The sequence below is a fragment of the Lemur catta genome, chromosome 3 (genome assembly GCF_020740605.2).
Source record: "Lemur catta isolate mLemCat1 chromosome 3, mLemCat1.pri, whole genome shotgun sequence".
Lineage (NCBI taxonomy): Eukaryota > Metazoa > Chordata > Mammalia > Primates > Lemuridae > Lemur > Lemur catta.
Genome location: NC_059130.1, coordinates 6,404,301 through 6,427,852, shown reverse-complemented (window position 1 = coordinate 6,427,852; position 23,552 = coordinate 6,404,301). Strand labels below are relative to the sequence as shown.

Sequence of the window (23,552 nt, the reverse complement as noted above, 5' to 3'; positions counted from 1 at the left end):
CTAGCTGCCTAGTATAGGTATAAGAAGATTTGTGTTCCACCGTGGTTATGGGTCCTAGTGCTCACAGAGTAATTAATGTCAAAGTAAAAGTGGGGAAAGTATCAGATGAGTCTCAGCAGTTAAAAGTCAACCAAACAACATAAGCCGGTAAAGGGACATGTAATAAATATATATTGGGTACTCACTATGGGCCAGGAGATGAGTTGGGTGCTTCTCAAAGACAGAGTCTACACTCTACTGACTGCCTTGATTCAAATCCTTGATCTGCAAACTAATAGTTGTTTAATTTTGGGTAAGTGACTTAGCCTGTCTGGCCCTCAGTTCCCTTTTATGTAAAATAAAGTAATAACAAAACTTACTTTATGGCATTGTGATAAAAATAAAAAGTAATTTAATATATATTGAAAACAAAAAAAAAAAAGAACATAATGGTAAAACAATAAGAATGAAAGATTAAAAAGTTAAGAGAAGCCATTGAAATGAAGAAGAAGAAACATATGAATGACCACTATTTACTCAGAGTGGAGAAAACACAGGAATATAAGAAACTGAAATTTTCAGGGAGAGATAGTAGGATTATTAACAAATTTTCTTAAAAGTAAGGTGCCCACTTAGGTCTATTCAATTAGTTCAGAGAGTACAGATTAATAAAAATAACAATACTTAATATTTGTTGATTGTTTTTAGTTAGGCACTGTGATAAGCACTTTACATATATCAACTGATTTATGTTCATAACAAGCCAAAGAAGGTACTGTTATAATCCTTTTTATAGATGAGAAAAATGGAGGTAGAGAAGAGTTAAGTAATTGGTCCAGCATTACACAGCTTGTTAGTGGCAGAGTTAGATTTCAACTCAGAATGTCTGACTCCAGAATTTTTGTTATTAACCACAATGATATTAAGTCTCCTTGCGTGTAAATGCCATCCTCCCTCTAGATATTATATTTCTAGAAATGAGACATAATGTTTTTCTTTTTTAGGAAAGGATTTATTTTCCACCTTAAATTGTCGGCTATTTTTGAAAAGCGGTTTAAGAAAGTTAAAGGCCTAGGTTTCAGACTGAGACAGACCAAAGATTCAAATCCTGACTCCACAACTTACTACCTTTCATATCTTTGGTAAACATTTAATATTTCTTCACATCATTGTCTCATTTGTAAATATCATCTCCAATGTTTGATGTGAGAGCAATAAGACGAAAAATATGACTCAGTGCTCGACATAAGGCAGACACTCCAAAAATGGCAGTTATTATTATTATTTCTGATATTAGTTTTGCCATTCTCACTGTTATTCTCAAGTGCTATTGACTGACTATTGTTAGTCAGTCTCCTACATTTTTCCCACCAGAATATGAACTCTAAAAGAGCGTGGAATTTGAGGTGTCTCCAGCCCTAATTCAGTATCTGCTCAGTAAGTGTATACGAATAGATGGCTGCAAGCATCTCCCTCTCTGCCTCTGCTTAATGTAACGTTAGCCCTATGAAATGTCCTTTTGCTGAATTCAGTACACCTCTCTATTCTTTGGAGATTTGTGGATGCAGATTCAGCTTTTTGGTGTGTCACCACCAACTCTTTCAAGACTGTGAGTTATTTTTCCAAACATGCTTTGTCTGATTTTAGCCAATCAAGAGCAAAAAGGTTTTCCTTTGGATGCCCCCAGAATTTGCTTGTGGGTTGATGGGGACAAAATTAACAGATATAAAGGTGGGGAAAGAAAAGTTTGTTTCGTATCCATGGGCGTAACAAGCTGTGAAGGGTGTTCTTCCTGCTTTCTCTGCTTTCTGTTGCCAATCACGGGAGGTTGAGCAGAGCAGGAGGACAAGCGCATCATTAATTCAAATCCTTGGGTCAACTTTAATAAAAGGAGGCAAAACAAAAAAATAAGGAGGCTGGGAAACTGATCATATTCGCTTCTAATCCAGCAAGGTCAATGAAGAAAATTCCCTTTGTCAGATACAAACAATTGGAAAGAAAGGTACAAAAAAAAAAAATGTGTGAAAGATGTAAGCATTAAGATATCTATTTTGGTTTAGTTTAATCTTTTCTAGTTGGACCTCTATCCCATATACTCAAACTTAATGTGTGTTAGTAGAATAGGCTATTACCTGAATGATTTGTAAATATTCTTAATTCTAAAAAAATTAAGAATACCACTAACATTGATAAAAAATTAACACTTTCAAAGCAATGAACTTTACACTTTTGTACTTATTTAAAATGACTTTAGAATAGGCTTAAACTTAAAAATAAGGGGAAATTTAGAGTACTAAAAAATGACTAACTTTAAATGCTATAAAAATTTTTGTTCTATGATATTTTTTAAAGTATGTAAGTGCTAAAAGAGTGATTTCACAGTAATGAAAATTCCACTTATGTAACACTTGTATCTAGACTCTATATTTACAATCTACTCCCCATATGCCCCTAAAATACATTGCATAATATAATGGAATTTCCAGACAGAACTTATTTTTTGCTGCTTGATGTATATCAGAGACACTGTCATCTCTCTGTACTCACTGGTAATTATATAGTATTGCTTCAAAATATGTCTGCATTTGGGTTTCTATTTTTATGTTTCCCTTTAAGCTGTTTGTCAATGAAGTCACTCGATAGCATGGTGCTTTATTTTTTCCTTGTGTTACAGTCAGCATAAAAACTGTACAATCTGGTGAATAGGAAAACCATGCAATGAATGGATCAAATCAACTCTTGAAAAACAGGAGTTTGCATACATTATAAAATCAGAACCTTCATTTACATAATTCCTCTGAGCAGAGTAATTTACTCAGGAGAATGAAATCTAAGAAAATCTAAATGCTTTTCCCAATTTGTCTAAATTTCTTTTTTATTTGTGGACCATTAATAAGCTCATTGGAGATTCAATGATTTGATACCCTCTGCGTTAAGGGCATTGCACTGGGTGGCCATGGACTCCCAGATATTTTTTCCTTCAGGGCTTCTTATTTAGAGCAGCTGGGCTTTTACCTGCCGTGAGATGAGCTCATGATAGGGCCTTGTAGACAAGGGTGGTATTAATAACTTTGGGTTTTATTCTGAGTAATTGTATCATTTTAGATAAGACCATCTATTCTCATCCACTTATTTAACATGTATTTTATAGGGGTCTTTAATTTTCCTACTGCTGTTCTGGGGATAGAATAGTGAGTACCATAGATAAAGAATCTGCCTTTTATCAGTTATGTAAGATATTTCATAAATTGCATACGATGATTTAATGAACCTTTGCTGCTGTTGCTACATTCTATTAAATAGAAGAGGGTTATCAGTACTAGAAGGCATCTTATTTGTGCTCTACTGGTTTCTCTAGGGTTGCCTTCTAGTCACTGAGTCATCTCTCCCTCTTTAAAATGTGTTAAACTATGGATCGCTTAGGGTGTGGCAAGGAGGAACTGGATCAAGACACGAGATTCTAAAGCCTGGTGGAGCACAAATACTCAAGAAATGTTAGTTTTCATCCTACCAAATTCTATTCCCTATGAAACATATAAAATACTTAGGTCAGATATGTTAAAAATCAATGAAAATGTTCTATGATCATAGAGTATTATGGACTTTTACAACATCACAATAAATATTTTGGTTCTTAACCAAACATGGTAGATAATGTAAAAGATAATGCTAAATGATTGTTGAAAACATTAATAATTTCACTTTGATGAAAAACTCTTTGAATATTTTTAATGCCAAAAAATATTTTAACTTTAAAGTCTTTGGGTATATAAAATAATATTAACATTATTTTAAAAGCTTCAAAGTGGTTTCCTCTAGCGATAATCAGAATGATAGTCAAGATATTCTATTGCGGATTAGGCATTCTCTTGAATTTAAAAATCCTTGAACAATATAAGGTTGTGATTCTAAATTTAATTTTTAAAGAACTTTAAATAAATTTTAGTTTATATAATTTCAGGTTTATATAAAGGTGGTGAAGGTAATCCAGAAAGTTCTTGTACTTCACACACTCAGCTTTAGTATTGTCTATATGTCACAATTAATAAATCAAAAATTGATACATTATGATTATCTAAAGTCTGCACTTTATTTGCATTTCTTTAGGTTTTACTTAATGTCTTTTTTGTGTTCTAGAATCTCATAAAGATACATTGCATTTGTTTTTTTTGTTTTTTTGTTTTTTTGAGACACAGTCTTGCTCAGTCACCCCCGGCTAGAGTGCAGTGGCGTCGTCATAGCTCACTGCAACTTCAAACTCCTAGGCTCAAGCAATCCTCCTGCCTCAGCCTCCCAGAGTAGCCAGGACCACAGGCACAAACCACTATGCCCAGCTAATTTTTCTATTTTAAGGGTGGGGGTCTTGCTCTTACTCAGGCTGGTCTAGAACTCCTGACTTCAAGCGATCCTCCAGCCTTGACCTCTCAGAGTGTTAGGATTACAGGCAATGAGCCACTGCGCCTGGCCTAGATACCACATTATATTTAGTTTTTATGTCTTCTTAGGCTCCTGTTGGCTGTGACAGTTTCTCAGACTTCCTTCATTTTTGATGACTGTGACAGCTCTGGGAGGTCAGATACTTTGTAGACTGTACCTGAATTGGGAATTGTCTGATGTTTTTCTCATGTGCAGGGCTTTCTGGGAGTACGACCACAGAGGTTAAGTGCCGTTCTCCTTGTATCAGATCATGTTAACATACTAGCAACATTGCATCACTGATGATGTTGACCTCGATTATCTGACTGAGGTAGGGTCTGCCAGGTTTCTTCACTGTAAACTTCTTTTTTCTCTTTTTCCATATTATACTGTTCGGAAGGAAGTCCCTATGCATAGCCCACACTTAGGAGATGGGAGTATCTCCTTGAGGAGGGAGTATCTACATAAAATATTTGAAATTCTGCAGGGGAGATTTGTCTATTCTCTTTCACTTGTTTATGTCTGTTATATCAGTATGAATTCAGAGATATTTATTTTATGCTTTGGGTTGTATTCCAACATTATTTTATTTACTTTGGTGCCCAAGTTGTTCCAGCTTTGGGCATTGGCAGTTCTTCAGGTGGTTCATGTGCTACTTAGACATACCCCCATTGTTTTTTTGGTGGTTTGTTTTTGTTGCGGTCATTTTACTTTCTGCACTATGACATACTCCAGGTTCATCTTGTCCTTAGTCTTAGAAGCAGTCATTTCTCCAAAAAGCCCTGATTCTTTTTATTGGAGTATGATGTTAGAAACTCAGGTCTAGAGATAAGGTGTACTTATTGCTATTAGGGGTCATTGCTTCTATGCCCTTGTAGTGAAAACAATGTATGTGTTTATACTAACCCATGTATAAGCCCATATATATATAAACATATATATATGAATCTATATTATTAAATTTAGTTTTAAATATGCTATTCATTTGAGCATCAAAATCTGTTAATGGGAGCAGAGGCTGCATATTGCCAAACACAAGAATTGCATATGATAATTTAATCAGCCTTTACTGCTGGTACATTCTACAAGAGGGTTATCAGTAATGGAAGGCATCTTACTTTGTGTTATAAAAGTGAGGTCTTTACATCCAATCATGTCATAATGCTATAGTCTTGAGTTTGTTAGGGTTGATCTTGGTGCACCTATTTATTGTAGAGACTGTGTAAGAGTTGTTGGGTTTAGTAAAGTTGAGACATTTTTCTAGAACCAGAACCAGAGATGAAGATCCAGGTGTACATGATTTACAAAGGGGTGCTCATAGAGAAAACTCTGAAGGGAGAGAGTTAAGCAAAACTATACCTTAGAATCATCTCCCTGTGATAAGAGGCCTAACCTTTTGTGTTTATTCCCTATTCGTCATTGGTTATTGGCTGTGGGCAACTTCCTCAGGAATAACTTCCTTACCAAGGTGCTTCCCATCAGCTGAGGGCAATTTTCTGGAAACGTAGAGCAACTATGAGCTCCTAAAAGCTAACCCAGCAGACACAGTAAGGGGAGCTGGCCCGGGCACCACTGTTCCCTTATAAGGCATGAGGATTAGAAAGATTAGATAAAGATTACCTTAGCTTCAGAGTTATAGAAGTTTATTAATGGTTAAAATGATACTGAATATAGATCAGCCAGATTGAAGATTTTTACCACTAGCAGAGAGGAGATTTGTGCAACAATCATGTTGCAGAACAACGTAAAAAATATTAGAGGTTGAAGAAACTTCTAAATGATCGGAATTGACGGATAGGGACCAGCTCCCAATCATGAAGCTCTAAATAATATTTGAAATGAGGGCCAAAAGAAATAGAAATTTTAAATAATATAAAGAAGAATAATCCATTCATGAAAAACTGTTTGTGGAGTACATATTTTGTGCCAGGCACTATTCCGGATGCATCAGTGAAGGAAACAGAAGTGTCTTCTCTCATGAAGGTTACATTCTAGTGAGAGGAGTCCAAAAACTGACCATTGAAACATAATGCATAGTGATAGGTGGCTAGACAAGAAATAAAGCACTGCATGAGGACAGAGAGGAATGGTGCAGGAAAGGATGCTTTAGATTGCATAATAAGAGAAGAATTAGTTTTAAAAGGTAAAGGAAACCAGCTATTCAAAGGTTAAAAGAAAGCGGATTCTTGGTAAAGAACACAGCCTGGGCAAAGGCACTGAGATGGGAATGTGCTTTTTGTGTGCAAGGAACAGCATAGAGGGCAGAGTACATGGAGGGCCACAGAGTGCATGTGGTAGAGTAAAGGAATCTGGGGAGAAAAGCCCAGATCCTACAGAGCAGTGATTGCCGCACCACAGCCTGAAGCCCACACTGGACCCACCAGCTGTTTTTATATGGCTTCTGAGCTAAAATGATTTTTACAATTTTATATATTTGGAATAAAATGTCAAAAGGAAAACAATACTTTATAGCAGATGGAAATTATACGAAATCCAAATTTCAGCATCCATAAATAAAGTTTTATTGGAATATAGCACGCTCTGGTTTTTGCCTCATCTATGGCTGTTTTCATGCTACAAAAACAGTTTGGTCATTGCTACAGAAAATATTTATCATAATGTCAAGCCTTTTACAAAAAAATTTTGCCAACTCCTGATATAGGCAATGATAAGGATTTTAGATTTTATACTGAGGGGATGGAAAGCCACTGGGGATTTTATAACACAGGATTTATGTGATCTGACTTGTTTTTTAAAAAATCTAATAAGTTAATAGAATCAATGATTTACAGGCTAGACTTTTTTCCACAGAAAGCCTTGTATCATTCAGTATCTTTTATTTTGCAAACGACAGATAATCTAGCCCACAGTGGTTTAAACTAGAATTTCTTAGCCTCAGCACTATTGACATTTTGTGTCGGGTAGTTCGTTGTTGTGTGGGGCTGTCCTGTGCATTGTAGGAAGTTTAGCAGCATCCTCGACCTCTACCTGCTGATGCCAATAACACCCTCCCGCCCTGCCCTCTCAGTTGTGACAATGAGAAGTGTCTCCAACCATTTTCAAATATCCGTTAGGGGACAAAATCACCTGCAGTTGGGAACTACTGGATTAAACAAAAATTAATCTATTACTTCAAATTATTTAAAAGGTGGCTTGACACAGGGCTCACAGGCTGTTGTTTGAGGCTTCTCTTTGAGCTTCTTCCTCTGTGGTGGCCCCATTGTCAGACTCCCAGATGCTCTAGGCTCACGTTATCACAGTGACCAGTTCCAAGAAGAACAGAAGACTTCTCTTTCCCAGAAACCCCACAGAGGGCTTATCACATCTCATTGGCTCTGGTTGGTTACTTGTCCCTCCTAAGACCATCTCTTACTGGTTTACAGCAATCGGGGTACTCTTGGAGCTGGGACCAGTTGATTAAGAGTGGGGAAAGGTTGAATCCTACAGTCCAAAGGAAACTCGGGGCAGAAGAGTCAGGAAAAGGAGGTAACAGATTCTAACAAAGCAACCAAAAACCCTTCACTATTTACCTGAAATGGAGATCTATTTGGGGAACCCTTACAAGTGCCTCTGCATGGTGATGCTAGTTAACGATACTGTATTATATATTTGTAATTTGCTAAAAAGATAGATTTTAAATTAAAATTTCTCAACATACATACAGACACACACACACAAAATGGTAACTATGTAGAGCTAATGGATATGTTACTTAGCTTTATCATTTCACAATGTATATGTATATCCAAGCATCAAGTTGCATAAGTATCAACCATTTTTATATATCAATATTATCTCAATAAAGTTGTTTTTAAAAGGGGGATTTTTCTAGGAAAATGTTAGAGATGGTGGTAGACAGGAAGTTACTATGCTCTGTGTCCTAGACTGCTTGCAAATGAAGCTCATTATCCATCAGTTCTCAAAGACCTAGTGTGGTACCTACAGTTCAGATCAATAAAGTTTCACAAAAGGAGCAACAGCAAAAAAAAAAAAAAAAAGTGCCTCTGCACAGCTAATAGAGTGTTGAGAAAAATAAATGCTTAAATGCATATGATTAACCATATACCTTATTGTTCATATTAGACCATTTTTTCATATGAAAGTGCCATAGTGCTGGTTTGTTTGCTCCCTCCAAATCTCATATTAAAACTTTATCCCCTACTAGGTAGGGCCTAGCAGGAGGTATTTGGGTCATGGACAAAGTTCCCTCAAATGGCTTTGTACTATCTTTGCAGGAAAGAGTGGGTTCTTGCTCTACTAGTTCCTATAAGAGCTGGTTGCTAAAAAGAGCCTGTACCTTCCCCACCTCTCACCGTGTGACCGCTGTACATGCCGGCTCTCCTTACCTTCTATCGTGAGTGGAAGCAGCCAGAGGCCCTCACTGGCAGCAGATGCTGACATCATGCTTCTTGCATGGCCTGCAGAACTGTAAGCCAAACAAACTTCTTTTATTTATAAATTACCCAGCCTCAAGTATTCCTTTATAGCAATACAAAAATGGACTAAGGTTATTCTAATATTAATAATTGCAGTAGGAAAACTTTCAAACCAAGAAGTATGGTCACCTTACTTATCATTCATCTTATTTAGCATCTGGTGCTCCAGAGTTGTTCCTGGTAGTTCCATATTACCTATTTCTATACATTCCTATAAATATTCCTATATAGTACTATAAAATTGAAAGTGATCAAAGTATGAATACAAAATTTATTTAAAGAAACCATAATAAAATATAAGTATTTTTCTGTGGTTTAAAAAAAAAAATAAGAAAAGAACCATGGAAATCCAATGCATTTATTTATAAAATTTTAATGTCTAGTTGTGAGGTCACAGAGCCTATGGGGTCTTTCAGGAACTTCTAAAAAGTCTGAAGAAGGACTCAGGCTTGGGAGCTATAGAGAGAGAACACTGATAATGTTGCTGGGGTCCAAGTATTCACATTGGACCCCGGGAGACACCAGGGAGGTGACTCTCCAGAAAGCAGAAAAGATAACTTTAAAATCCAAGCAAACAATCCCAGATTTAGCCCCAGCTTGCCAACCAAAATATATTTTATTGTTATGTGTTGCTTTTTGCTGGTCCCAATAGGGACAGGTTTTTGTTGTAAAATAAATATTTCCTGTGAATCAGAGCCCTTCCAAGCTTTCAGCACCAGACAGCTCAGCTGGGCTAGGCACTTCTGTTCTCCATACGCCTTAGGCCTGAGAAGTTGTGCTAGATCTTGAGGCCTTGATAAGAAGGACAGGGAAAAACTGTCCATGAGGTCATGGAGATTGGGAATTCTTGCTGCAATTAAAAGACAATTAGGCCGGGCGCGGTGGCTCACGCCTGTAATCCTAGCACTCTGGGAGGCCGAGGCGGGTGGATTGTTTGAGCTCAGGAGTTAGAGGCCAGCCTGAGCAAGAGCGAGACCCCGTCTCTACTAAAACTAGAAAGAAATGATTTGGACAGCTAAAAATATATATAGAAAAAAATTATCCGGGCATGGTGGTGCATGCCTGTAGTCCCAGCTACTTGGGAGGCTGAGGCAGAAGGATCGCTTGAGCCCAGGAGTTTGAGGTTGCTGTGAGCTAGACTGACGCCACGGCACTCTAGCCCAGGTAACAGAGTAAGACTCTGTCTCAAAAAAAAAAAAAAAAAGACAGTTAACTCTTTTGAAATGTGCATTCAAGTCTCTCTCACATAATCTGTTTACCTCTCTCTACCACATCAGCTTTTCTTGTTCTTAATGTATACCTGAAGAACTGATGAAAACAGATCTTAAGATATATGTTAGAATTTAAGAGTATATTAAAAATGGAAAAATAACCAACATAAAGAATAGCTACATTCAACTTTGTACTAATATATAGGTAAGAGATTCCTGCACTTTTTCCATATGTCAAATGGAGCCAAACGTTTAGATGGCATTCCTAAAGCTTCTCAAGTTCTACCTTCAGTGGTGAAACAGGAAGTCAGTTAAAATGAATACCAGGTAAATAATTCTGAGCACGTGTTGAGGCAGGCAACTATCAGCACTCTGGAGACGTAGGTGTAATTTTCAAATATGAACTCTGAGCGTGATACCGGCACTGTATTACAGTAATCAGAGGAATGAAAATCTAAAACATAACACATAAATACACTAAGGATTCTAATGGTTGGTATTCTTGGGAAAAGGAGAAGAGGTATCAGTTGAAAGAAATTAAATGAAAATAAAATGCCACAACAGCAGAAGCCATATGGAAAATAAAATATAAAATATATATGAAGACCATAAGAAAACTTTAAGATAAGGGTTATATAAAGTTCAAGAAAATTTCAGGGAATTTCTTTAGATACTTCTGAGTAATCAGATATAAAGTTGTTCCAATACATCTTTTACTTTAGGAATGTGGGCTTATGTGGAAGCTGAATACTTTCAAAAAAACTGTGTTGGCTGCTGTTTAGATGACTTGTACTCTGCTATATTTAATTCCTCTGAAAGCTAAAGAGCTGATTTGTAGATTCTGAAAAGATTGAAAAACTTTAATCTTGTTTTCCAACATTATAATCTCAAGCACTGTTCAATAGGATTTTTAAACTATATATTCTGTATGATTTCAGGCAAGCTAGAAAAATAAATGGACAGATAGATATAGATGATAGATATTATTTTACTGGCTGCTACCTTTTTAAAATTTATTCAATGGGCGGCCCATTAAATTGAGAGAGAAGGTTCTAGTGAAAATTATGAGGTGTGCAATTTAACGGGTGAGTTATTTTTGTAATACTTTTTATAAGAATAATATACAATGGTAATTATGGTATGATCAGGAAAATCTTATTTGCTATATTTATATAGTTTCTTTCCTCACATTACGGAAGAGAAACAAGTAAAAATTTGTTCTTATAAGAAAATCCAATAGTCTATAAACTGAAAGGAATTAAAATCATTTTCTTCAATTTAAAGAGTTTGCAGAATCCTAAAGATAAATAAAAGACTATCAAAATCCACACCAGGTAAGCCCTGTAATGAATAGTCAAGCCAGGAGTGTGAGGAGGTAGGTTCCAGGCCTATTTCTGTTATGAGACCTTCAGCAAACCACTTTGTTTTTATAGTTATCTATCTACTTATCTGTAAGTTGATTAGATGCTCTCTGAATGTTTTCTAGTTCTAAAATTAAGCCATCTTGTTCAAAGCATTGTGCTCAATTAGAACTGAAATTTTCTATGGAGTATGGGAAAGTCTAAAAAGGTCATAAACTAGGACAAGTTTCATTTTGCATTAGTAACTATACAAGCAGATAGCTTCAAAAAGGAGCAAAATACTAATTCATGCTACAATATGTATAAATCTTGAAAATATGTTAAGTAAAAGAAAAGATCACATATTTTATGATTCCATATATATAAAATGTCCTGAATCAGCAAATCTATATATATACATAAATTATATTACTGGTTGCCTTAAACTAGTAGGATGAAGAGGGATGGCGGGCAGGGTCTGTTAATGGGTCTGAGGTTTCTTTTGGAGATGATGAAAATATCCTGCAATTAGATTGTGATGATTCCCACAACTCTGCAAATATACCAAAAATTATTAAATTGACCACTTTTCATTGGTAAATTGTATGGTATGTGAAATATTCCGCAATGAAGCTTAAAAAAAAACAAAAAAAAAAACAAAACAAAAAAAACAAAGATAGCTCCAGGCTGTGTAAAAGAGGCCTAAAGCAAGTTCAACAGAATCTAAGTGTCATAAATACAGGGATTTACTTCTCTTTTGTTTACTGCTAAACTCTCAGCACCTAAAAATCTATGCCTTAGCACAAGTTGTATACGCAACAAATATTTGTTGATGGAAGTCTTGTATTACATTAAGAACAGAAAAGCAGATAGCTTCAAGCTTAAAGTTATTTCAGGTTGTTATATTTTAACTAATCCTTTTCTTCTCCATCTGTCAGCAGTTCAAGGGAAATTATCTTTCTTCCCGGTCTTGTTATACCAGGGCTATTGGTTTCCTGTGGGCACCAATCCAAACCTATAGCTGTTATTGTCAGCCAAGGCAAGAAATGCACTAGCTGAAAGAAGGCAGGACCGTAAGGCATCAGAAGCAATTCTGTGCTCGTTGGCCCATGAGGGTGTGCACAGCCCCCGTTAAGGGAAGCCCAACGGGAGAATTGTCTTAAAGGATTATACTAAGTCTGAAGAACAAGATGTGCATCTCTGTTTCCTGTCTTTAATTCTATCTTTTGTTTTGTTTTCCCAGGTATGAAAAAATATGCTTGTCTCCTGTATGAGGCTGGTGCCTCTGGTCCCGGTGTAAGGGCTTTCTTTCAGTGGTTTGCCAGTAATACAGGTCTGAGAAGGTGCATCCTGTCGCAAAAGACTTCAATCCTATTTCTTGCAGACATTCTTTCATCAAGAAATTCTATTTCTATTATTGCAGATGCTAATTGGAGAGCAAGTGTTGGTTACTTTGGATACAGGGTCTTTATATAGGTGTTTACTGTTGTGGTGGTTGTTTTGATTTATTGCTTGCTTCTCTTTTGATTTGTTTTATTTTTGCTTTTCTCTTATGTTTACTTTTGTAGACTAGGCTGCCTGGACTTTCCAGATACCGGCTCCTGCTAGGCTCAGAGGTGGATCCTCATGCTCTTCTTGTCTCTGAGGGCTTCCCAACTCCAATAAAGTAGATTCTTTGCTAATTTCTAATTTCTATTTTCCTTACATAAAATTATCATGGATATCCAAAATTGATGAAGACACATAGCTGACTAATAGTCTTTATTGGTATTCAAGATCTGGGTTTGTTCAGCAGTTAGGTACAGATGATATATGGGCTTACCTTGATATTTAATAAAATTTGGAAAATAGGTGCAGTAAACACGAAGTTAAGTTTATAAAAGAACAATGATAAGTTGACCTATTAACACTTCAAAACCCAGAGTGGTATGCATACAGCTAACTCTATGGAATGCCGTGGAATAATTGGGGTTTAAAGTTATTTAAGTAACTAAAGCCATTGGATATGGCTTTAGAAAATGAAGGTGGAATTACAGTTTGACAAATATGATTTTGCAATATAAGAATATATTAATGTTTAATTAAATAAAATATTAATTTTGCTTCTATAAATAACATTACTAAAATTATATGTGAATAAAAGAATACCTAAGGTAGTTTAGAGAAAAAATAAAATATATAATGCCTAATATATTAATGATTTAAAATAGTCCCATGTACTGTATAGTACATATGAATTTTTCTTTTAGGCCAGTTTATTCAAACTGATTCTGGTTGATTAAATTACCTGTTTTATGGTACCATTTAAAGTATCTCAAGGCATTAAGTGCCTTAGAATATTATTTTCTTCAATTTAGTATTTTACCCTAAATAATACACTCTTTTAAAAGGGAACACATTTATCTAATTTGTGTAAAGTAAAATGAAACACTTTTCCAATAATAGATATTCTTTTTTTTTTTTTTTTGTAAACCCAAGTGAGTAAGAAATCTGTTAGTGAGACTTATTATTCTAACTGTAGAGTGTAATTTCAATGGATAGCTTGGTGACATCAGAAACTTATAAAGAGACTCCTGGGTGTTCCTTCTATGACTACTTTTTATGAATCTTTTTTCTTAGAAGTCTGGTTGACAGCATTTCATGTACATATGCATCATATCCTGGGTTCTATTGCCCCAATAGCAGTTTTGTGGCAAAGTTTACCCTGTCATCAGAGTATTGAGTCATCAATGACTAGATCTCATGTTTCTGGTTAACTACATCACAATGATCACATTGATTGAAAATTTAAAACATAACCCTGCATGTTAAAGTATTATGGTAAGGGTTGAATGTGCTATGGTCAGGCAGTGACTAATACAGTGGACTGAAAAGTAAATACTAGATTTACAATATCAAAAGTGGAGAAATGTTTTAAGTAGCTCATGTTTTCAGGTTCCTTTAAACAGCTGAATTTAAATGCTTAAGTTTAGAATCTAATCTTCATTGCATGAATATGTGACAAAGTGAAACATTTATCAGTTTTAGGTTAAGAGAAAGAAACCTGGGTTTGAATTCTGACATTGCTATCTATTGGCTTAGTTTCCTCACTGTAAGATAAAAAGCCAAGTATCTACATAATTTTATTGTGAAAACTCAACTAAATAGTATATGTGAAGTGTTTGACATATTCTAGACACCATTGTACAATGAGAAGTATTATTATTAATATTTAGATGTTCACAGTAGTTATTTGACATGAGCAGATCTATAAACCACTGTTATTAAGATTAAGAGCAATCCCTGTAGGTAGATAATTAATAATTAATGATAATTAATTATATAATAATAACTAAATGATATTTTCCTCTATCCTAAATGCCTCAATACATCCTTATGTATTAATATTTTAAAATAAGCAAACTAATGAATAAATGAAGCAATCTCCAATTGACATTTCCTTTATATATTTATTTTATTTAAAAATATTAAGACGGTACAAATGTTTTTGTTTACATGGATCACACTTGTAATGCTTGAGTCACAGCTATAGGTGTGCCCATCATCCAAATAGTGTTAATTGTACCCATTAGGAAGGTTTTTGCCCCTCTTTTCCTCTCCCCTCCCGTGGTTGTTTTCCACTGAGTTTTACTTCCCTCTGTGCACACGTGTGTTGATCAATTAGTTCCAATTTAATAATGAGTACATATGATATTTGTTTTTCATTCTTGATATACTTCACTTAGAAGAACGGTCTCCATTTTCATCCATATTGTTGCAAAAGGCATTAATTCATCCTTTTTATGACTGAGTAGTACTCCATGGTATACATATACCACATTTTATTAATCCACTCATGAACTGATGAGCATTTGGGTGGATGCCACATCTTTGCAATTGTGAATTGTTCTGCAATAAACATTCATGTGCAGATGCCTTTTTGATAAAAATACTTCTTCTCTTTTGGTAGATACCAAGTAGTGAGATTACTAGATCAAATGGTAGGCCTACTTTTATCTCTTTGCAGAATCTCTGTACTGTTTTGTGTAGAGGTTGTACTAATTTGCAGTCCCATCAACAGTGTAGAAGTGTTCCCTTCTCTCTGCATTCACTGCAGCATCTTTTGTTTTGGGAGATATTAATATAAGTCATTCTAACATGGGTAAGGTGATATCTCATTGTGATTTTAGTTTGCATTTCCCTGATGATTAGTGATGTAGGGTATTTTTTTCAAATGTTTATTGGCCATTTGTCTATCTTTTGAAAAGCTTTGGTTCATGTCTTTTGCCCACTATTTAATGGGGTTCTTTGTTTTTTTCTTGGTAATTTGCTTGAGTTCTTTGTAGATTCTGGTTATTAGCCTTTTATCAGATGTATGACTTGTGAGTATTTTCTTCCATTCTGTACATTGATTTTTTCGTTCGCTGTACAGAAGCTTTGTATTTTAATCAAATCCCAGTTACTTACTTTTTTGTCTGTAATTGCCATTGGGGTCTTATTCATAAATTCTTTGCCTAGGCTTGTATCTAGAAGACTTTTTCCTACATTTTCCCCTAGAATTCTTATGGTTTCATGTATTACATTTAAGTCTTTCATCCATCTTAAATTAATTTTTGTGAGTGGTGAAAGTATGAGTCCTGTTTCATTCTTCTGCATTTGGTTATCCAATTTTCCCAGTACCATTTATTGAATAAGGCTTCTATTCACCAGTGTACCTGGTTGTCTGCTTTGTCAATGATCAGTTAGCTGTAGGTAGGTGGTTTTATATCTGGATCTCTGTTTTTGTTCCATTAGTCTATGCTTCTATTTTTGTACCGATACCATGCTGTTTTGATTAAGATAGCCTTGTAATATAGTTGAAGTCTGGTTATGTGATGCCTCCAGATTTGTTCTTTTTGCTTAAGATTGCTTCGGCTACTTAAGCTCTTTTTTGTTTCCAAAAGAAGTGTAGAATTTTTTTTTGTAGGTCTGTGTAGTATGATGGTATTTTGATGGTTAATATAGCAAGAGATCTATTGATTTTATTTATCTTTTCAAAGAACCAACATTTTATTTAGTTGATCTTCTCTATTTTTTGTTTGTTTATTTTCCATTTCATTTAGTTCTGCTCTGACCTTCATTATTTATTTTCTTGTGCTGGCATTGGGTTTGGTTCATTCTTTCTTATCTAGTTCCTTGAGGTGTGACATTCGGTTGTTAATTTGTAATCTTTCTGTCTTTTTGATGTAAGTATTTAAGGCTATGAATTTTCTCCTGAGGAATGCTTTTGGTGTTTCCCATGGATTTTGATAGCTTGTGTCCCCTTTGTTGTTCAGTTCAAAAAATCCTTTGATTTTCCACATTTTTTATTTCCATCTTAACGTCATCCTTGACCCAATAATCATTCACCAGCAGGTTGTTTAATTTCCATGACTTTGTGTAGGCTTGAGTGTTTCTCTTGTGAATTATTTCTAGTTTTATTCTCCTGGGGTCTGAGAACATACATGGTATGATTTCAATTTTTTTGAATTTGTTGAGACCATTTTGTGGTCTAAGATGTGATCAATCTTGGAGAATGTCCCATGTGCTGTAGAAAAGAAATTATATTGAGTAATTTTGGAACATTTGATTAAGCATATAGATATCTGCTAAATTTCCTATCTAAGAAATTGCTTAAGATCCTTAGCCAAATATTGCAATATAATTGCTTCTTTTCTCATATCATTTGGCTTTTTCAGCATATTCTTTTCTATGTGCCTCACATATTCTTTTCATGATTATCTATGGTTGTATGGTTATTGCCTTCTATTAGGGCCATCATTTCTAATTAAAAATTTTAGTATATATTTGTAATTGTTTAAAGTTATTTTTAATGAGACAATTATTTAAAGGTAGCAAACTCATATTGGAAAGCAAGGAGATGAGAGTAATCCCTGGGTACCTAATATTTCCTAAATTGGACTCACAAAGCAGTTACCAATTAACTATAAAATACTGAAAATAAAAGGATAGAAAATAATATGCTAGGCACACTGACTGGAAGAAAATTGCTATAGCTCTATAGAAAACTCAATATAATGATTATCCATAATTGGACAATTCATAATGATGAAAAGACTGACTTTCTATGATTTAACAATCTAAATATTCATGCACCTAATCATAGCTTCAGAATATGTGAAAAATAGAGCTAAAAGGAGAAATAGACAAATATAAAATTAGGATTAGAGAGATCTTAAAACCTCTTCATGTAACTGATAAATCAAGTGGGCACAAAATCAATAAGGATATTGAATATTAAAATAGCATTTAAATAGCAATTTGACTATATGGGTAAACTGTTTATATATATATTAAAAATATAGCTTCCACACATTGAAGATTATATATTCTTTTTGAGTATACATAAATATATACATATATAAGTTGATGATATGCTGTACCATAAAGTAAGTAGCAATAAATATCAAAGCATTAAAATTATACAGAATACATTCTTTAATAAGTGTTTTATTAACCTAATGTCTTAGTCTATTTTGTGTTACTGTAAAGGAATACCTGAGGCTGGGTAATTTATACAGAAAAGAGGCTTATTTGGCTCACAGTACTACAACCTGTACAAGAAGCATGGCGTCTGCTTCTGCTTCCGGTGAGGGCTTCACACGACTTCCACTCATGGAGGAAAGTGAAGCAGAGCTGGCATATGCAGATCACATAGCAAGAGAGGAAGCAAGGAAGAGAAGGGAGGTGCCAAGCTCTTTTCACAGCCAGCTCTTGCAGAAACTAATAGAGTTAGAACTCACTCACTCCTACACCTACCCTCTGGGAGGGCATTAATCAATCTTTTCATGAGGGATCTACCCTCATGATTCAAACTCCTCCCATTAGGCCCCCATCACTAACATTGGGATCAAATTTCAATTTGAGGTTTGGAGGGAACAAACAACCAAACTATATCACCTAAGATTAATACATTTTATAAACCCTTGGCAAGACAAAGACATAAATAATCAATAAAATAAATGAGAAAGTGGCATCATTGCAAATCCTGTTAGCATTAAATAGATAATAAGAGAATATTATAAACATTTTTTAGCAAATGATTCTGAAAATCTATATAAAATTGACAATTGTCTAGAAAATACAAGATTTATCATAACTGACATGAGTAAAAATAGAGTATCTATTAAATCCAACAAAGCAATAGAATCCTAATTAAAAACTAGCCCAACAAAAATCTCCAGGCCCAGATAGTGTCAATGGTAAAATTTTCAAACATTGAAATAATATATTAACATAGCTTACCCCAAATCTCCTAGCAAGTAAGAGGAAGAAGAAAAAAGAAACATTTTGCAACTAATTTTAATAAGTCAATGTTGCATTAGTATTAAACTTTACATAAATATTGCAACAATGAATAATTCATCTCTCTCATGATTATAGACATAAAAATTCTAAACAAAATGTTAGCAAACAAAATCCAGCACTGTATAAAATGATAATACATTACAAAAATGTATAGTTTACTCTAATGATGTAAAGTTGGCTTGATATAAAAATCAACCACTTTATCACATTAATGAATAAACAAAAATATATGAATATCTTAATAGACAATTAAATCAATTATTTCTACATATTGAGAGCAAACATTTGGAAAACAAGAATTTACAAATATATTTTATTTACAATTGCTTCAGAAAACAACAAATACACAGAAATAACTCTAACAAAAGATGTGTAAAACTTCTATACAAAAATCTCTATAACATTATTGAGAGAAATTAAAAAGAACCAACAAAATCAAGATTTAACTTGCTAATTATTAGAAGGCTCAATATTATGTAGATGTGAATTCTACCAAAATTGATCTATAGATCCAATACAATCCCCATCAAAATTCTGGCAAGTTGTTTTGTCAAAAATTAAGAAGGTGATTCTAAACTGTATATTCAAATTCAAAGACAATCTTATAGAACACAATTGGAGTTCTTACCAATACAGGATTTATTACAATACTTGAAAAATTAGGACATTGTGGTATTGGCACAAATGTATGAATAGAATAGAGCAAAAAGGACAGAACACACATAAAACAATATTTGATTTAAGATAAAGGTGGCACTGAAGAGCAGTATAGACGTGTTGGGTTTTTTTCTTTGCCAAAAAATGGTGCTGAGTTAACTGGATATATATGTGGAAAAAAATGAATTGTCACCTCTTCTATACACCCTACACAAAATCAATTGTTGGCAGATTGTGAGAGAATATATTCAATGTTTCACAAGTAGGCACAGATTTCTTAACTAAGATCACAAAAACTCTAACCTCAGCAGTTATACCAAGCAATTTACTAAAATAAAATTAGAAAATTTTGTTTAATCAACATCAAGCCACAAAATAAAAGTTTTGTATAGTATATATAATCAGCAGAGAACTTGTATCCAGTACATAAAGAGCTCCCCCCAAATAAAAAAATGCAGATAGCCCAATTAAAAATAGGCAAATAAAGGAACAAGCACTTTATAAATGAAGTTATCCAAGAGGCCAATCAACATATTAAGAGTGCTCAACTTCATCAAGGAAATGCGAATTAAAATCACAATGGCTAAAATGTAAAAGGCTGAAAAGTCTAAATGTTGATAAAGATGTGGCATGACCTAGATATCATACACTGCTCGGAATATAAACTGGTACAACAAACATTTTAGAAAACTTTTGCAATAAGAAACCATACGATCTAGCAATTCCAGTCATAAGTAAAATACTCAAAATAAATTCTCACATTCGTTCACTAAAAGATAAGTACAAAAAATGTGTTTCTCAAAAGTGGATGAGACATGAATTTGTTTTATGATACATAATAGATGTGGAAATACCATCAATTAGAATTTACATTTTATTGAATTTGAAAAGTCACACTGAAGGAAAAAATTCTGTAAGTGTAACAAATATAGAAATACTTCAGCTAAGCAATAAATGCCATTAAATATCAGAAAGTACGTATTGGCAACCATAGTTCCCTGTTGCCTAATATTTTTCATTCCCACCTCTGAAGTACTATTAAACAAGCCTAATCCCAAACCTTTAATAAGGATCACTGACCAGCGGGACATATGCCCAAAAGACATGCTAATGGCTCTTTAAATACAAGCCTATTTAAGGCGCTATTTAACAGATTAGTTCAACTGATTTCTTGGCAGTTCTCACTTTATTATTACCAAGGTTGTGCCTGTGGAAACAGACTGTGTTGTAACCTCTCAGAGGAACACATCCTTTACCCAGGCCTCAAAGAATTCCCACAAAGATCCAAGGAATGTGAGTTCCCAACTGAAAAATAAATTACAAAACCTCCTGTATGGGGGGAATTTGGTCTTACAGAAGTTGCTACTGCAGCCACTAGAAAGACAGAGAGAGACAGAGACAGAAAGAGAGATCCACAGTCCAAAATTAAGCTTACATTGGGTGTTTCTGATTCATGGATCCTAGGTCACATGGCTATATGCTAGCTGGGAATGCCAGAATGTTCAGTGGAGATAATTTTTCACCAAGATTTATAAGGTAAAGAATTACCAAACATAAAAAAGGAGCTCAGTTGACAGTCACCAAAATATTGTAAATGTTGAATAAAAATGGGATATTCTTCCCGAATCTTGATTCTACCCTTGATTTACTGCTTTACCACATATATGGTCCTTGGCAAATCATTACCAGGACTTTTAATGCATGGATTAATGTATTAATCCTGTTTTTCTTTCTTTCTTTCTCCCTCCCTTCTTCCTTTCCTCCTTCCTTTCCTCCTTCCTTCCCTCCTCCCCTCCCTTCCTTCCTTTCTTTCTGCCTTTTTAAAGTCTCCTCTCATCCACCATTTTCACCCAGTGGATGGATATGAGAATGAGGCCTAGTATATTCCATTTATTAGTAACTATGTAGCCTTAAAAAATTCACTTGGCCTGAATCTTATATATTTGATGGGATACTATGTAACCGGTGATAATAAATCTGAAGAAAATTAGCTGATCAAATTTAACCCACACACAAAATATAACCAACAAGGAGAACATTAAGGAAATTATCTCTCATTAAAAACATTTGACATTGTTTTAAATATTGATTTAAAATATTCAAGATGTGCCTATTCAGTTTGAGTACAGCTAACATGCTGCATGTGTATGAGTATGTTTGAAATTTCAAAAGCTATGAAGAGTGTGAACTAAAACTGTCCTTTTGTGTGCACTGGAACTTTCCTTGCCAATTGACCGCTCAGGCACCACTTTAAATTTCAATTAGTGTCATTTTGGTCCTGTGAATTTCCTGTGAAATTCAGGCTGATTTAGTGTGTTTTGTTTTCTTGTTTTGTTTAGTTATAGTAAATAACTTGAGCTTTGCCAAGCTTGGTTTAAAGAGTCAGACTGCAGGAATCTGTAACATTGCTGAGGTGAGCTTTGGAATATTTTATCTTCTACATTTGGTCTGATGTGTAAAATTGTAAAAACACTCCTTTTATAACTTGATTTTTATTGTGTCAAAAATGCCATGAACGCCCACAGTTTCTACATAAATTTGGTCTTGATATGGAAGAAAAATGAGTAGAAGACCTTGAAAAATCAGAAGCCACACATTGGACTGCTCCAAGACAAAATTCCATGTCTACGTCAATAGCCAGTTTTTATCTACTATTTCTGACCTCCTCTCTCTCTACTATTTAGCCTCTACAAGTGCTACAAATGGCATAATTTGACATCAGTCATTTACATTGAATGTCTGAATAAGGAAAAATTATAATTATACACAATGAATGTGTGAATGCATTTCTTCTACTATCATTACATGGAAATATTCCCTCAGTTATGATAAATACAAACAAATACAAACACTGTTTTGTTTTTCTTAAGATTAGGCTATGATTATCTATTTTAGCTAGATTTTCATGAGATATTTGTTAAGATGACATTTTCAGTCTATTTTGGAATGTTATTAATACCAGACTTGCTTGTATGGAATGCAAGATTAACAACATTCCTGAAAGGAGAGAAGAAAGTTTTCATTCATACGTTATTGTCATAAGAACAGATGTTATGCAATTTCAGAACTTGCAACCCACCTAATTATTTGCCACTTCCTCATTCAATAATTCATTTATTACTAGTTTTAATATTTGAGACCAAAAATATTCCTTTAGTCTGAGAAGACATATGATGTCATCTGTAAAAATATGATTGCTGTTTCCTGATTATATCAGGCCAATATTGTGGGACCTTCCATTTGTCCCCCTTTAAAAACAGAGTTAGTGTTTTTATTCTCATAAAGTAGAGAGAAGACAAGGTTCAGGGGTTTTCAAGGTTCATCTTTTATTTTTTTATTTTCTTCTTCTCAGCATGTATGAGACCAAGCGTCCCTGGCTGCTACGAAAGTATAGCAGACAGGTATAGTAAAGAAAGACTTTATTTTGAGGAAGGGGAACAACACCACAGCACTTTACAGCTATATTGTAGTCTGAATCCTGCTTAACGTTCATCTTCTATGTAGTGTTTCAAAACACATCTTTCTCGAAACAGAAATCAAGTAGCAACATCTGAAAAAAAGCATTGCCTTAGGATGAAGAGACCATGGTGTTCTACTGCTCCTTTGGCTGAGGATTATTTTCTGATGCAGTTGGAGGCTCAGGAAGGTAAGCTATGGTAGACTCATTAAGAAGGATTATAGCAATCCAACTTGGAAAACGGGATGTAGTTTATTGCCAGCTGGAGATGAAAGATATTTCTAGTTCTTACAGCAATCAAAGTTCAGAAACAGTAAAACAAACAAAAAATGTAGGATTGGTAGACTATTTTCCTCTGGAAACTAGTAGACAAAGTTTCCTCTTACTGGAGAGGCTGCATTTTCTCGACAGTTTAGCAAATGATTTTTTCCTAACAATTGTTAACGTATCACTTTTCCCAGGTAAAGCTTGATCCACCTGAAGTCCATCCATATTTCTGTACCCTCTTGGCTTATATGTCAGTAAAGACTTCCATCCCCTAAAAGGCACATATTCAGCTTAAAGCTCCCTTTTCTATAGTCTCATACAATCCGCCCTGGGCTTTATTTTTATATTTATATGGAGCTTGTTTTTTTTCAGGCTTCCATGTATTGTATGTCATTATTTGTCTTCTTGTCTTATCTGAATTCTTTTCCCCAACATACCTGTCTATTATATTTAAGTTGATAAG

General features: G+C 34.5%; 1 non-coding gene across 1 annotated transcript; it reads right to left on the bottom strand.

Moving 5' to 3' along the window:
- Positions 1–22,718: 22,718 nt before the first annotated feature.
- Positions 22,719–22,849, bottom strand: LOC123636243. The gene has a single exon (XR_006734438.1). It is a non-coding gene; the product is annotated as a small nucleolar RNA SNORA63 (small nucleolar RNA).
- Positions 22,850–23,552: the final 703 nt, after the last annotated feature.